Source organism: Rhodamnia argentea, chromosome 6 (assembly GCF_020921035.1).
Source record: "Rhodamnia argentea isolate NSW1041297 chromosome 6, ASM2092103v1, whole genome shotgun sequence".
NCBI lineage: Eukaryota > Viridiplantae > Streptophyta > Magnoliopsida > Myrtales > Myrtaceae > Rhodamnia > Rhodamnia argentea.
In genome coordinates, this window is record NC_063155.1 from 15,730,810 (window position 1) to 15,747,436 (window position 16,627).

General features: G+C 39.9%; 1 protein-coding gene across 1 annotated transcript in view; it reads left to right on the top strand.

Annotated features, from left to right (window-relative positions):
* LOC115756167 (pleiotropic drug resistance protein 3-like) overlaps nt 1–16,627 on the top strand; it is a 52,034-nt gene that overhangs the window by 23,971 nt on the left and 11,436 nt on the right. The gene's annotated exons all lie outside the window — the stretch shown is intronic.

A 16,627-nucleotide genomic window follows, 5' to 3' on the forward strand; every position in this document is an offset into this window, starting at 1 on the left:
TCACTTACGCATCGGGACGTTGGCCATTTCCACCCCGCGTCTTTATGCATTAGGGTACCACAATTTCTCAAGCATGCCAGCAATTCATCATAATCATGACTTCAAGTTCAAATATAGCTCACACATAGAGCTAACAATAAAAGGCATGCGGGAACATAAATTTTCAACAAACAAGAGGCAATCAATACATATCAAGGCTATTCAATGAGTCTTTAAGCAATTGGCACAACACGAGATCATATATCAAACAACATCACCGTAACTCACCAAAATTTGCATAATCCTCATCGTATTTACCCAATTGAGCCTAATCGTTCTAGCCAAGGTATAAGAACTTTCTTACCTTAAGCTTAATCAGCAAAACACTTTTTTCCTAGCCCTTAAACACCTCGGCTCCTGCAATTTCAGAACAGGGCAGCAAGCAGCCTAGAGAAAATCAATCAATTCATCAATATTCCTTCGCCTAAACACCAAATCATCGATCATACACTTCCTCAACATATCACTCCACACCCTAACATGCCTCAAGGATCAAATTAAATCTCAATTCCATCACAAACAGCCCCCTCTAACTCAGTAAGAACAGAACCGAAACAGGGTATCCCCTGTTCTGTTTCAATCCAGCTCAAACAGTCCACAACTCAACCTAATCCTTCAATTTACCCATCAATATCCTTGTTAACACCCAGTTCTACGTATTAAGGGGCTTCACCGAAAATTTTGGCTCAAGGCGACACCGGTTGGTCTTCATTTGGCGCTAATCCCTTCTGATCCGCCATTGGACAGTTTCTGCTCCTTTGAACACAACAGTGGTTCAAGGTCAAAATATCATTCATTTTCGGCTCAAAATTTACAGCAACATCATATATATGTCTACTAAACGTCACCAAAATTTGAGCTCAAAATTCGTCCGTTTGGTTGTCCAATAAAATACCAACAGCAGCGTACCTCCGGTTGAGTCAATTTCCGGCGACTCGCGGGAGAATGGCCGCCCTGAATTCGATAGTGGCTCAAACGGTGCACTTCCACTTGGAAAAGTTTGACAACAGGCTGATCTTCGCAGTGGTAGATGGCTCACTGGCTGGTTGTCGACGGTTGAAAAGTTGGACGGCCGGGAAGTTGGCGATCAGAACTGGTCGGGGCAGACTGTTTCTGTGCGTGAGGGAGTGAAGGAAGGAGAAAATGGAGGTGATGGTGGTGCTGTTCTGTTCTTGAACATAAGTATCCAGAAGGAAGAAAGAGAAGATGGCTCATTCTCATCCCAAATTCTTTTAGGTGTCAAGTTCATTAATTGAGCACCATGGATTAATGACATTTTGCATTGTACACATAATATCACACTTTCCTTCCAATTTTGCCCCTCTAATTTTAGCTGATATAAAGGGAATAATCAAATGACAAGAATGCCCTTGTCCGATTAATAAAAATAGGGTCGAAGCTCCAAGGGCAAAATCGTCTTTTCACACCTTTCGTCCGAAAATCCAATTTTTTATTTCCATTTCTGAGATCCCATTTCATGATCGATTTCTCGTCGTCCGTAATTTCAATTTATCTCGAACTAACGGGCGGCTTTTGCGGACATTACGCGTATTGACTCTGTGATTCTCATCACACTTAGGAAAATTCAAATCACGGCTATCTTGGTTGTCATGAAATCGCAAGGGTCTATTACTAGCCCCGACGGCTGCGATCGTCATAAATCGATTTAGGGAAATTCGTAAATCATACGTTGGTTATGCGGCATTACCCGCGTCCCAATCGTATAACACTAGCAATGAATCCCTTAATCATTCTCGGATCAGCCTCGGCTCTAAATATTCTCTCAACGACCCTTATGGTCAAAATGCTGTTTTCGAATTGAATTTCCTAGGTCCACGTATCTCGTCATGCGTTAGCCTTTTCCCTTCGGTTAGTTAACTCGCGATTGATCGGATCTGAGCGAGATATAGCTGAAATACTTCAACGGATATCTTACAGTCAAAGATCTCGAAATAACAGGAAAATCGGACTGTCACAATTGATGCATGGCATTTATGAAATGAATCACAAGATAATTTTGTGTCAAAATGAATTTTTCACTGCTACGTTAAGTATTATTATGATATTTCTGTTTTAGGCCTAGGAATTTCATTTATCGGCCCGCTCGCTCATTTCTTTATTTTTCGGGTGCAAAGAAATGGATCTTCCATGAGGGCCTCTATTTGGTTTCCCGATACGCATGACGCACTACCATCACACTGTAGTTTGTGTTGATACTAAAGCTATTTATGTCCGCATCACCTCGATAGTTTGGATGGATGTTGGATTGGCGAGTCTAGTTCAATCGAATTTGTTTTGTGGCACGAATCGCTTGAGGATGGGATAATGAGTCCACTACACAATGATCCATCCGGGTGTCTAGGCAATAGCACCGCAGCGCCTTAAGCCGAGATGCTTTGGGAGATAGAGTGACTCCATCTCGTATCGGTTGTATGATCCGACGGAATGGCAGCTAGCGTGGTAGGATAGCCTCGAACAAATTTTCTAAGATAGGTTGGGAGATAGTGGTTTGTAATCCTGTGATATAGCGTGGTATGTAGGATTTCCAACATTTTTGTGTGTAAGATAAATTAGGAAAGCTTGGAGCATGTAATGATGATTTAGGAACGATCACCCACTTATATAAAATTCAGTATTTTCTAATCGTCTTGGAAGCTGCTATGTTTGCTAACTAAATAGGTTAAGTAGTTACCTACTAGTAATAGTAAATGTTGGCAGAAAATAAGGAAGAAAGTTAGAAGGCTAAAAGTACCTTAAATTTGAGTAGCTTTTAAGTCGGTTAATTAAGGGTCCTTAAGGAAGTTTCTAGCTTAAGAGGTCTTAGTTAATATTTACAAATAGTACTCGAAAATAAAAATGTAGAATAAATAGATATAGTTTTCGAAATTAATATTAGAAAAAAAAAAAGAGAATAAAGAATTTCGAAACTTTAGAATCAAAAGAGACATAAATAGTGACCGGGATATTGATCCTAGGGTCGTCACATAAGGCCTTTAGCTTGCCACCCAAGCTCACTAGACTAAAGACTTGGACCGGTAGGAGGAAAGGTCATTATGGAAAAATGGTCTATAAATAGACCACTCCACCCCTCATTTCCTCACCTTCATCCAAGACAACTCTCTTGCTCTGTAGCTTCCCCTCTCTCCGGGCCACCGTCTCCCACTCCTCCCTCTCGGCCGCTCTTACCCACGCTCTCCCTCTCCTGCTTCAGTCGCGACACCACCACCACTCACCCTCGCCTCTTGCTCATTTGGGTCTCGTATAGCAAAGAACCTTATGTAAGTGTCTTCTCTAACCTTAAGTGAGGATGTCTCTAATTTGATTGCATTTGGCTGCTTGCTTGTGGTTGATGAATTGTTCGTGACACAAAAGCATATGCATCGATTCATGCCTCGAGACACGGGTGAGGTGAGCCACGGACAGGGCAGCCACACCACACTCACGTTGGTCCCCACTATTCACCATGTTCCGTGTCCAGTCATTTAGGAGGTAAGTTACTAGACATGTGCATTACGACACATGATAATAGCATCACGGCCTGAAGGTGGACCACTTGTTCGCCGACTAAGTTTGAAAGTAGTAAGTGGTTGCATGTATGCACGGCAATATGTATGATTCTACAAAGGAATATAAGAGAGTTAATCACCATTTAATGATGGTGCCAGGGCTCATTTGATGTTGAGATGCTCGTTACCCCAAGGAGAGTTTCGGGATGCTGCATGGAAGTGGTGTTATGTGCGAAGCCCCAGTTAATGCTGGGAGGACTCCTTGAAGTGATGTGTTCAGGATGCTGCTCAGTGGCGATGCCCCTGTTGATGTTGGAAGGACCTGCCTGATGGTGGGACATATGAAAGTAAAGATGAAATGATGCAGATCGCACATGAAACACCCATACTAATATATGAGATTGCTATTGGTTTGCCATCGATATAGGTGTCTACTATTCTATCATTTCCATGAGTATGGCACTAGGTGAAGCAGTAAACGACCTTCTACCTTAGGGCTAGATATTATACTTATTGAGAAGTCATCTCTTTCATTTAACATTTTAGATGTATAGATATGTCGGCCCCTGAGGCACCGTTGTATGGAGTCCCTGCTACTATCAATTATGCTTTTACTGATATAATGGACGTAGAGGAGGATCTGACATACCGTCACTGTGATGCTACCGTATGGATCCAAGTGGGAATTACACAAAAGGTCCCCATCTACTGCTCAGGCTCGGTATATCGTGCTCGATGGAGACATGATAGGGCCCATTCCTAGTTGTTCAGGCCCTAGATCCCTCGGTGGTGGCTCCGCCCCTGCCTAGATGAGAAGTAGAACGGGGAAAACTGGTTTTGATGGCCGACACGTAGCGGAGACAGGCTTTCCCCTACCTAGCTTGGGTAGTCCTATGTAATGTATAGATATAAAGATGTATTGTAAATATAAAGGAAGCATAATAATAGTGTACTGTATAATGCTTGCATGGTGTTGATGTTTGTCTGGGTTGTTGCTGTTTGTTCCTGGCACCTTTCTAAATGTTAAGAGAAAGACAAAAATTTAATAGACTGCTCTAGTGAGTGATGCGCCCAAGGTATCACAGCTCTGAAGGAACTGTGACAGCTTTGGCATCTTGAGGAACCGAGGTGTCGGGGTTGTCACAGTAACGATTGAAATTTATGTTCATCTTTCTCATGTTAATGTGCTATCTCTTGTATAAATTTGTAAACTCATGTGTTAAAGTGATAGAGTTGATACACACATATATATATGTAATGAGTTATTAAAAGCATTGTTACATTAATCTGGATCGGACATTTACTACAATTTGGTATTTGTAAATGATTTGATAAATTTTTTAGGAAAGGTGTTGCGAAAATCTATGCATATATTTATGTTGATTTGTGAACCTAATTTATGAAATGAATTCTAAAATGGTTTGGGAAACTTGTTGTGATTTATGAAATATTTTCTGGATTTGGAATTGTCAATTATTGGAGTATGATTGTTTGATGCTCCATGTGACGGTGAACACGGGTAAGGGTTTATGGGTATACATTCTGGTGTTAGGATATATTTTTGGGCGGAGCCACATGCCAATAATAAGTGGAGACCTTGCCAAGGGGGGAGCTTTGTCGCCTTGTCACCAGGCGTTGTGTCGTGGCCATGGTTTGATATTGAGTAATAGATTGGTTGATGGACTACACAATCAACATGTGATTTCACGAGATTGATTAGTGGACTCGACCATTGATGTTTGTTTGGTGTTATTGATTTGACGAATATTTTCTGAAATGTATACGGTTATGTTAACGCAATATATCTCTTTCCTATCTTGTATGTAAATTATAAATTGGAATTGAGATAATTGAATTTTGATATTGTTTCGTAAAAGTGCATAGCAAATGTTCGATTTGCTTAAAAGATATACGCATGACTCATTGGGATGTGGTTTGCTCATTTCATTCATCTTTATTGCTTTTCGGGTTCTTCAGCAAGCCGCAGGTAAGGCGAGAGCATTAGCGTTAGCAAGATGACCTTTTTATAATGGGGCTTTTTGGGTATGAGTTGTATATAGCTTTTTTGAGCTTTTGAGTTAAATGCTCTTCTGATGGATTTATGTAAATATGTAAATGTATCTTTAGATGGTTTATAGAAAGCTTTGGAATTGTAACCAAATAACTTAAGTTCATTTAAGTGCCAATTTTCTTGCTCGGCCTTGCCAATAACCCCATTCCAAGAAAATTTCTAACCATTTATCTCGTCGGACCGGACCATCGACGTGTGATTTCATGAGATTGATTAGTGGACTCAACCATTGATGTTTGTTCTGGTGTTATTGATTTGATGAATATTTTCTGAAATATATACAGTTATTTTAAAGAAATATAACTAAGATTTAAGTGCCAAGAAAATTTCTACCCATTTACCTCATGATGTTGCTGAAATTACCTTTGTTTGGGCCCAATGTGGGGTGGTCTTTGATAGAGTTAATGAAATGAAACCTCCGTTCAAAGAGGTTAAATATGGACACATGTAGTGTTTGGGATATAGAAATGAATGCCTCCGTGACTTTGGTTACCGTACCTTTTGCGAGAAAGCCCTTTACCTCGAGGAATGTGGAACTATCTACCGCTCAACTCACTTGGGAAATGTATATAGGACATGTTTAGAAAAGGCTTGCCTTTTATCATCATGTCGTGTCCCATTTTATACATTCGATGCATCAGATGGAGTTTATGTTCCCATTCAGAGTTGGTAGATTAAACATGTTGAATGATCATGCATAAATTGTGCAAAATGTGAGCATTTTCCAAGTCTGCAAATGCGGCAATTCTAAACAGTCTGACATGTTCCACGAAAATCGTAGGCATCTTGCAAGAATATTTAAGATTTCGAATTCATTAGGCATTCTTAGGACGAGGGGTCATGGATTGCCCCAGAACATGTGAATGGATCAAACAAGTTGGGGAGTCTAATCCTTGAGTTGTGGAATGGCTTGCTTCTGACTTTACCCATATGCAAGGAAAAACATTCATGAATGATGAACTGGGTGAAGACTCAAAATGCTATGATTGTTCAACGGTGAGTACCGTCACGGTCTGTAAGAAGGAAAGTATCGCCTTGAAAATCACATGAGACGGAGAAACATAATCCCTTTTTTCAAGTTGGGGTTTGCTGTTGGTTTGCCTCATTTTTAGTAAGGATGGGTTATGTTGAGTGAGCGACAACTGGAGTTGCCCCCCAGATTTGGCCTGAGTCAGAAGTTGGATTTCCAGCTTTGGTAGGCATATCATTTATTGGCTTGATCCTGTACGAGAAGAGGGTGCACCAATCGGGTCTTAAAAAGTGAGCGAAGATTCAGGAGATTCCGATTGCTCATTTGCTTTAGCGATAGGAATCAGAGTCATGTCCCCTAGCTTAGCACCTGCGAGAAGGAAGACAAAATGTCATTTTCAAAACCAGTCAAACTAAGTAGAGAGCGGTACGGTACGATCAAAGGGTTGATCGAGAGCGAATCATGTACCAGCCTCGATTGGCCGATGAATTGGTGTATGGGTTGGCCGATGCATTTCATATAATTGGACTTGCCCCGATCCTTTCATCAAACTGAATCACCGCCATAGCGGATATCTTTTTGTCAAGGGACATACCATCTTTGGCCGTAGATCCCCCTTGTTCATGCTTAGTTGTGCCCTGATCTTGAATCATCTAGGGACTGGGGGCTTAGTAGATGACTCTCTACTGGCCCAAGCTATATGCGGACGCATTCTCGGATGTATCAGACCAGCTCCATATTTCTATCGGCTGATGTAGCATGGCTGATGAATCAGTTGGGGGACCGGCCAGAGAAAGCGTTGACCGATACAGGGATCGGCGACGGCTGATGTTGATACAACATGTAAGGATTGTCAAGGATCGTTATGCATTTGATTGGTTTGGTCGGGCACGGATGAATGACTAGCTACGGATCTATCACGGGCACCAATGTCTATTCATAGATGGCCTTGCCTCGCGGTTGGTGTTGTTCTTGACTAGGATTGAAGTACCATAGTGGTTGATACATCATTGTGACAGGGCAATCCTTTCTTGGCTCAATCATGAAATCCTTTGCAGTTGAGGATCACTATATTTGGGCATTTCTCAAGCTTCGACTTGATCAGGCTGATGTAAATCAGACTCAAGTTGACTAGTAACTCCATCACTTGGCAAGGGAGATGATCAAGAGTGAAGCATGGATCCACCTCAATTGGTCGATAAACTAGGATCGGCCAAGGATTTGTAGCTCGATCGTGAGCTTCATGGCTCGATACTCATGCACGGGGCTGTCTGAGGGTCGATCGGACCTGATGCATAGTTGGGTTTGAGAATCCTTTCCTTGCCCTTGAACTTCTGAAACATGTAGTAGATGAGTCAGTAAGACAAGCATTGTTAAATCACATGTAAGTTCTTTTTTATTTTTCCAAAAAAAATTTCATGCACTTTTTTTAGAATTTTGGTTTTGATTTTTTTTCGAAAAAAAATTTCTTTCGAAATTCATTTTCTTTTGAAAGACTCAAAAGTGAGGAAACATAATGGAACCCAACCCTTGGGATTCTCCATGGATGATAAATTTTCAATCGATTGGATATCATCATCGGTCAAGTTTGGAATACCCATTATGCCCTCAAAACAAATTTAATAAAAACTCCGTAACTTTATTGATAAAAATTGATGAATTATATCTTATTAAATGGCAAATGCAAACGATTCTCCATGTGGGGAATTTGACCCTAACAATCCCAAGAATTGAAAATGCAACATAAACACTTAGAAAGCAATAAATGTCCTATGCAAGGGGCTGTGTATGAAATTAAAAGTTCAGTAATTCGGGGTTGTGCTCGCCTCCTTTGCGGTTTCCCCAGTGATCGGCCAGTTTAGTCTTGGAACGGGTATGGATGGTTGATTTTTGGACGATTCAGATTCACCTACAAAGAAGCGTGAACGCAACTGACTCTTCTTTCGGACATTTTCGTTCCTTTTTGTCTTGGGAAGATGATACAAACTTCTTTGAAAAAATGGACTGTGACATCTAAGAGAGTCAGAGGTAGTCCTGTTGAAATTTTTTTGCTCATTTCTAACTTTTGGAAAAATGACTGCAAATTTTCTGAAAAGTTACTTACGACACTCAGGAAAGTGAGGGCATGTGCTGAAAGTAAATTTTTTTAGAAAAGTCGTCTCCATTTTTCTATCACGCAAATCTCTAAGGTAAAATTTGTCAAGGAAAATCTTCCAACTCGTCCCAAAGGGATTTTTCTCTTTCTTTCTTGAAAAATGATTCATCCATTTGATATTTAGAAAAATGACCATGATGTCAAGTTCAAAATTTGACTGACGCCTAACATGGACTGACCAAAAACAAATCAAAACAAGATAAATTTCAAGAACTTACATTTACCGTGAACAAGATGCCAATCACTTAGACATGCGCATGGAAGTGCAAGTGTGATTTCTGTAATTTTTACAAAGTGAAACCCCAAGAACGGACCGTACCAAAGAGCATTGGTTGGGTCTGGCTCTCAAGATTCCAGCTAGGTCGAGATTCTTTTCCGCGCTATTAGGGTGAGATATCTCCAACTCGATGAAAATTTTGAGATAGAGGAAGAGGTCAACCGTACCTCTGGGGTGAGGTCAGGGTGATTCCCGCGCAATCCATCCACAACCATCATGAACGATCGACTCGAACCTAATTTTTTCTGCAAATGCAATATACTCTTAAACATTTCCATATTTTATCTGTTCTTTTTTCAGCAACTGCTGCACTACACTTCACTATAGAGGCACATGTTTCCTCATTACAGAGTCACTGCAAATTTCGCCGGGAGCCGCTGGACTTTTACGACTTATTTGTTACCTCCTCAGCTTTTCTATGGAATTGCTGCATTATCGTATCTCCAATGCCCCCAGTTTTTCCTCCTTTACCTTCAAATCTGCTTTCACTGAGTCTACTTCTTCGGTTAAATGTTCAATTTCTTCGCGCCGTTTTGTTACGGGGTGGTCCTCTCCTGTCAGCTCTAGTTTCACCTGAAAAGTAAAGGTGGCTTGATATCCTGTTAATAATTTTCCATAATCTCCTAAAGTACGAAAATGACTTGTTATATTTTGACTTTCAAATATAAGATAAGGGCAGTTTGGACCATGCACTTTTCTTTTAGGATTTTTAGAGGGACCAATAAAAATAATATGTTGCATATTACATTGTACTGCTTGCTTTCGCTTTTCCCGAAATTCTTTGTTTTTCACTTCTTGTTAGATCTTTGATTGTACACTTGTACTCGTTATTGAAAATAGTGAAACTCCTCTCTCTCCCCATGGTTTTCCCTTTTTGGGTTTACCATATATATCGTGTCTCGTGCATTTTTTTTTTTCACTTACATCCTTCGCTATTTCATGTTTGAATTCGCGCATCTCTTGGCGTTTTCCATAACAAATTGGTATCAAAGTGAAGGAATTTTAGTCTTTTGTTCGAGATTATGTCTATCAAATTCGAAGTAGCATCCTTCAATAGCCAAAACAATTTCGGGCTATGGAGGATCAAGATGAAGGCTTTGTTGCGTCGGGAAGGTTCGATTAGAGCCTTGGATGGGAATTACCCCAATGACATGACTACGGCAGAGATTGAGGAGATTGAAGAGTGGGTGGACAGCACCATCCAATTATCATTGTCCGACAAGGAGCTTCGTGGGGTCGCTAATGAAGAAACGGCTTCAGGATTGTGGCAAAAGCTAGAGATTCTCTACATGAAGAAATCTCTAACAACGAGATTATTTTTAAAGCAGTGTCTTTACACAATGTAAGAAGATACTCCTATCTAAGAACATCTAGATGAATTTAATAAAATTGTAATTGTTATGAAAAATCTAGATTTGAAGCTAGATGATGAATATCAAGCTCTAATTGTGTTATGCACTCTATCGAGCTCATATGAGAATTTTATGAATTCTATGTTGTATAGAAAAAAATCCATAACTCTTGATGATGTAAAGGCCTCGCTGAATTTCGCAGAAATGTGTACAAAGTTGAATACGAGTAGTAGTGTAGATAAAGCTGATGGCTTAGTTGTTAGGGAAGGTCGAATCATAAGGATAGACGCAATAATAGTAAAGGGCGTTCGAAGTCTAGGTCATGCCAGGACAAGAGAAAAGTTGAGTGTTACTATTGTCATAAGTTCGGACACTATAAAAACGAGTGTCCTTTACTCAAGGCTAAGGGGAAAAAGTCGGGGAGTTCTGATTCGGCTAGTCCGGTGAAGGATAATGGTCTGCTAATGCAAACATTGTTCTTACTATTTTGTCTTTGGATTATCGTATAGATGATGAATGGATTTTTGGATTTGACATGTTCATACTATACGTGCCGAAATAGAGGTTGGTTCCACATATATGAAAAAGTCGGTGATGGTTCGGTTTCGATGGGTAACAATGCAGTTTCCAGGATTGTGGGTATTGGTATTATGCGAACCAAATGTCATGACAATATAGTAAGAACTTTGATAGATGATAGGCACATCCCAGATTTGAAGAAGAATCTTATTTCTTTGAGTAGTTTGGATTCCATTAGATGCATGTATACTTGTGGAGGTGAAGTTTTAAAAATTTCAAAGGACTCCTTGATTGTGATGAGAGGTAACGGGAAGAATGATCTTTACGTTCTGCAGGGAAGTGCCAATGTGGGTTCTTTAAATATTTATCCTCTTCGGATTATGATAAATCAAGATTGTGACATATGTGGTTAGGCCACATGAGCGAAAGAGGAATCACTATCTTTGAGCAAGCGTGGTTTACTCCGTGGGGAGCATATAGTCCCACTTGACTTTTATGAGCATTGTGTTTATAGAAAGCAGCACATAGTTAGTTTCAGTCTTGGGGTGCACTCGATGAAGGGCACAATTGACTACATTCACTTCGATTTATGAGGACTTGCACAGGTTACATCTAAATGTGGCGTAGTTTATCTTCTGACATTTTCTTGATGACTTTTTTAGGAAAGTCTGGCTTTATTTCTTAAAGCGTAAAAGTAACATTTTTGATATGTTCAAGAAGTGGAACATGTTGATTGAAAATCAAACTGGCAAGAAGATAAAGCGTCTTAGAATAGACAATGGTCTCAAGTTTTGCGGAGGTGATTTTAACAAATACTGTGAAGATTCAGGGATTGTTCGACATCAAATAGTCATGTATACACCTCAACAAAATAGGGTGGCGGAGCAAATGAACCAAACACTTTTAAAGAGAGCTAAATGTATGCTTTCTAATGTTGGACTTGAAAAAGATTTCTGGGTTGAAGTCGTGAACACGACATATTATTTGGTAAATTGTTCTCCTTCGACCGCAATTGAATGTAAGACTCCAAATGAGGTATGGTCTAGTAACCATTCTGATTATTCTGTTTTGAAAGTATTTGGATGTCTCGCTTATATGGTAAGCTTAAACATAGAGCCAAAAAAGTTATTTTCATTAGATATGTAGATGGAGTTAATAGATATAGATTGTGATGTTCTGACCCTCAGTTACCAAAGTTTATAATGTTGGGATTCTCGACGGTACGGAACCATTATGTACGATGTACGGGTAAAATAAAAATGTAATAAGCACAGCAGAAACTAAATACAAACCCTGTACACCTATCTCCAGATGTGTCGTTCGTGCGTTTCAATCGAAAATCAAACATTACGAAGAATGGTTTTGCAGAATACCTCTTGAAGTATGCTTGAATCGACTTGGTTTGGATGCTCTTCAAGTCCCACAGGTGTTGGATATCTAGTTCAAACACACCACCAATCGCACGACGAACGGTAAGGCGAAACTCATGGACGATCATCACCTTCGATTGTACTAGCAATCTCATGAATACAACACTCCGCACTCTTGATCTTTCGGTCACAAAAACGAGAACGTAGAAAATAATTTTCTGTTCTCAGTTCTTGATAATACGCACAAAGGCACACCCTTTCTATCGGTTTTAGAAAACCGACACTCAAGAAGAAAATTGTTCCAAGGAACTATTATCGAAAAACAGATTTTTTTCTCTTCTGAAAAACGTATTTTTCTTAACACCCCACTCTATTTATAGGTACAGGGGGGGCCTGTCCGGGCCCACTTGGGCCAAACTTACTGACCGTGGTTAGTCAATAAACTTGCACGATTCAGGTATATCGGGCACATCATTATGTGTCCTTCTCGCGCGTATTTGTGCATTATATGCACGCACGTTCATGACCTAACTATATGAATTAAATCAAATCTTATTTAATTTTCTTTCAGTCCGACCAATTCGATAGTCGTGGTCGCAAACACATTTACAATATCGTCTTTCACACTTAACATCGTCATGTGTTGATTTTGGTGTGTGGCATCCCTAATTTCATCACTAAGCTGGCAGTGGGACATGCATTAACACGTTAGTACTATCAAGAGAACCGATTGTCCCGATCAGCCTCTAGGTCCTACAAGTCATGAGTGACATCTAGTAAAGTATTATAGTTATCCAAACAATGTGAATGTGACAAGAACATCATGAAGATGTTAGCTTTAGCTACAGTGCAATTCAATCATTCTGTCTTATCATGTGTTGCCGAACAAAGGCTATGGAATATTTGTCAAGTCACCAATTCAATCATATGCGCAAACCTAATTGACATGCATTTATACGAGACATTCTTGTTTACAATCTCGGCCGAGGATTTCCAATGCAGTGTCATGATCGGATCGCACAGGATATCAACCTTGCATTAAACAAGGAGACAGATCCCACTGTTGCGGCACACGTGTGACTTCGTATGTGAACGAGCTTTGACCATAAAGTACAAAGACGGATCAACGAACCACTAATATACGCACTTGTGAGCCATAGGATCCAACACACAAGTCAACACTGTGCCTCGGGTCTAAAGATTATTTACACATGACCAAAAAATAAACAATTTAGACATTGACCACGCTTGAAACTTCTATGTTGTTAATCATTCAATGCGTGTCACGTTCGGTGAACTTGTCCGGAACAAGCAAGCGTGTTCTAGCTCGGATATCACAATACCCAATGACTTGTGTCTCATCATTCCCTTAAGTATCCAATACTTAATGACGAAGTTACGAACACACCGGTTTCAACAGGATATTGATATCCACTCAAATATCCATTGATCGGGAGCAGTTTAAAGATCTAGTCTAACTGTGAACCTGTCACGCATATTCTTAACACCTTAAGAATAGGTTCAGTCACAACCGATCTTATAGAATCATTCATCTAGTTAATTTGGACAGATAAATGAACAAGTCTTTGCCATTCATTTAATATGAAACTGAAATGAGAACTAAAATATCCCTAACATGTAACAATTACATGCTTGTTTTATGGCATATAGCTAACAATCTCCCACTTGCATTAAAGCCAACTAATCTAGTACCTCAAACTCATCTTGTCAACGTTTCTTTCAAATAAAGACTGAGGGAAGGCTTTAGTGAAGGGATCTGTCATGTTTTCCGCTGTGGCGTGAATTGAGTTGTAGCTTAATGATATTGATGATAATACTTAAAATCTTGTTTCCTGTTCACGTGCTTCACAGGGAAAGAGGATGAACAGTAGGAAAAAAAGAAAAGATAATCAATAAAATGAGGAAGTTAAGTAAAAGGGTGTCGTTTCGAGTGAGTTGTCAATATCGGATTGCCGGTTGTGATAGATAGGATGGCTGACGATGACTTGGAGAACTTGATTACATCTTCAACCAAAGAATTAGGACTCTATTGAATTAATCGAAAATGTTTAGGACGTAACTGAAATCCGTATATTGAATTAGAAAACTTCATTAGGCCGGGCTCGAGAAACGGCACAACGAAGTTGAAGCCATCTCATACCTTCCAGGCTTTCGTGACTTGTTGAACGTGTACTCCGTGGAATCCATAAATAAATATATTCTTTCCCATCACGATCAGAACCAAAGGTGGTATTCCCCGTAACCTTCGTGATGTTGATACGGACACCTGGATTTCTAATTATTCCGCTATCACCATTAGGCAGGCACTACTTCATCTGGTTCAGTGTAGCTGTAGATGAATACTCCATTGTCGTCCCAGGCTGCATTCTTTACAAGAAGTAAGCAAAACGGACCGATCAAACCGTGTGAACCGGCCAATTCAGTCCGATTTTCGATTTCGGGAGAAATTGGACTGCCTGGACTGGACTTATTATTTTGATTTTTTTTGCTTAAATGTAAACAAAATGCTAATTGATATAGTAAAATTAAAATATGTGTTGTTCACCCTTATTATTAATCCGTCGGTTCCATTGGATCACTTTCCCGGTTCTTGGGTGGGACCGGGTGCTAATCACCCCTGCTCTTCCCACCAATGGTCTCATGGAGATTGGAGAGTGCATTGCTGGAGAAGCTTCTTGCAAGCCAATAACTATAACTCTGTCTTCTGACCTATACAGCGAGTTACCAGTTCCAGCTTAAAAGATTGCATCTGCAGGAAGAAGGAAGGCCGCTCTTCTTAAAAATCTCATTTTTCAGATTCTTGGACCACTACTTCATTCCGAGCCACGAAGACAGCAGACCCTCCAGCACCTCTCTCTTTGCCTCTTGAACGGCAGTGTCCTTCGCAATGACGTAAAGTTCATCAGATCCTCCATCAACATCAGAGCAAATAAGAAGAGCATTTTTCTGTAGTACTATAAGCGAGCGTCTTCGGACATCCGTTGAGGCCGGCAGATCCAGTGCTTCGAGTCTGAATAACCTGCGTGTCCCATTGACTTGAAAACTCGTAACAGCACAAGAAACGTTATCTGGTGTGAAAAATAATATCGATGCTCGCAGCAAAGGCAGGTCGCTCTCCCTCGACTCGAAAACTGTTGTGCCACTGTCATGGCCAGCTGCCGAAAGGTTCATTTCGGGATGCGATACAAGTATCCAGAAATGGTCATACTCGCGCCGGAAGTGTAAAGGAATTGATATTGCAGGTACAATTATAGGTCACAGGAAAGATGAATGGTATAGAGAATTTAATGGTGCTGGAAAGGTAAATTTGCAAGAAATTTTGATATATAACATTGAAGTTGAAAGATCAGATGTTTTGTAATTGATTGGTGGAGCTTTGCAACGTTTTCGGGATGCTCCGAATAACCAACCAATGACAAGTGCTTCTTCTTGTGTGAGATCCTATTTCATTGGGAACTTGATGAATCAATTTGTCTACACGTCCTGCTTTTACTGTTATGTCGAGAGTTACTTCAGTATGGCTTGACGGGTTTGTTTCTGTCTTTTTTATTTTTTAATCTTTTTCATGGCTCGATAGATAATTTGAAATGCTAATAATTTTTTTTTCATGTTTCAAAATACGGTTAACCAACATGTTAACTAATCGATTGCGATAAATTGAATCAGATTTTGCGGTTGGTATTTATATTCCATGTTTCATAACTTCCGTATTATTTTCTCTCAATGACTTAACTGCCGATCGTACTAGTTATCAAATGTTTTCTTCTTTCGACCAAACTTTGCTCTAACGAGGAGCTTACCACTTGCGGATAATAACTAGGATTTAGTGAGCTTTTTATCGTCAACAATCTGATTTAATGTAAAAAAAATTTCGATCCGCATCTACTTTTTAACCCTTGCCAGTCATTAATTATTCATTAACCTAGCTTGGCTAGTAAGGCTAATTCAACTTGTAGCTACTTCTACTCCTTTTTTTTTTTTTTTCCATTTATACAATGACGTCATGCATGAGGTCCATGGTGCGGACAAATGTCTGTCTGACCACTTCTCTTTTTCTCCTCTCTTGCTTATTCTTGGATTAGATGTAATTGGAATTTGCAATAATGCAGCTAATCTGTTCGATGCGTTGACTCTGCGAGGGGTACGTCTGTTGGTTATGCTGTTATTATTATTGTTATCCCATGTTCCTTGGCATCAACTGGGTTGACTTTAAAGCTTATTGGACATATCCTGCTTCCATGACTAGCATATTTGATCCGTCATGGTTCAAGAATGAAGTTTATTCCACATGGGTTTGGGCTCATAGAATGTCAAAGTGATGACTGATTGGCATCCTGATATTCCCTG